This window comes from Budorcas taxicolor, chromosome 4, assembly GCF_023091745.1.
Source record: "Budorcas taxicolor isolate Tak-1 chromosome 4, Takin1.1, whole genome shotgun sequence".
In the NCBI taxonomy this organism is placed as follows: domain Eukaryota; kingdom Metazoa; phylum Chordata; class Mammalia; order Artiodactyla; family Bovidae; genus Budorcas; species Budorcas taxicolor.
The window spans coordinates 11839192-11840476 of record NC_068913.1 but is presented as its reverse complement, the minus strand read 5'-3'; positions in this window follow the sequence as shown (position 1 = coordinate 11840476).

The window sequence follows — 1285 nt, the reverse complement described above, 5'->3', positions numbered from 1 at the left end:
GCATCATTTGTTATGTGACACAGCATGAGAAAGGGAAGGAGGGGGAGACAAACTGGGAAGATGGTTTTAAGTTTTCTTATATTTGAATATAAGCCCATTTTGACATTTTCCAAGAGTCTACAAAAGATCCAAATTGATTTTCGGATTTCTAATGATGTGCTGAGACGGATCCAGGTTTATCCAGATCTATTAATTCTAAGTGAATATAATGGCACCTTCTCAAGCCCCGGAACACCTCCCTTGCAGTTTTAGTATTTTCTGACATTATTGTGGCATGCCATGTAGTAAAGTCAACCCTGTGTTTATCCATCTCCCTAACTAGCTTATAAACAGGCCCTTTGAAGGGAGCACTTGTGTCTTAATCTTATCTTTGGGTCTTGCTTGTATCCAGCTTCCAGTCACTCCGAGAATTACACTAAGCAGGTATTCAAAGGGCTTTCCTGGTGGCTCAAACGATAAAAAAAAATCCTCCTGCAGTGCAGGAGACCTGGGTTCGATTCTTGGGTCGGGAAGATCCCCTGGAGGAGGGCGTGGCAGCCCACTGCAGTATTCTTGCCTGGAGAATCCCATGGACAGAGGAGCCTGGCGGGCTGGGGTCACAAAGAGTCGGGCACAACTGAGCGACTAAGCACAAGCACAGGTGTTAAAAAATTAGCGTGAAATGGATACATGAGCGACAGATGAACGGGATTGAACTTAAAAGGCAATGTCTTTAGCTGTATCTATGAGAACACTGACTTCTCCGCCACCACTTAATGGATTCTGAGGGACTACCTCCGTCCTAGTCCTCACTTTATCTATACCCAGCATCCGCACTATGCCAAGCACACAGGCATAGTGGAATAATAGTGGAACACAACAGAATAATCATTGTATCCTCTGGAATGAGGATTTCAGTACATCAGGAATGGCAGGAAGCAAAACAATCCAAGGCCAAACAGCAGCTGCCTGGGCCATGCTGCTGTACTGCTGCTGCTGCTGCTGCTAAGTCGCTGCAGTCGTGTCCGACTCTGCGCGACCCCATAGACGGCAGCCCACCAGGCTCCAGGCAAGCACACTGGAGTGGGTTGCCGCCTCCTTCTCCCATGCTGCTGTACTGAGTGGCAAAGGACTGGAATCCCCAGGCGACCCCTGGGAACCTCAAGTGATCGCGGGCGCCCGCCTCTCCTCCGAGGCGGTAGGTGGCGCTGTGGGCTACCGCGGCCGCTGGGTCCGCGAGGCGCCGCTCTCAATGGGATGGGGAGTTGGCCGAAGGACCTGCTTCGGGCCGTCTTTGGCAGCCGCG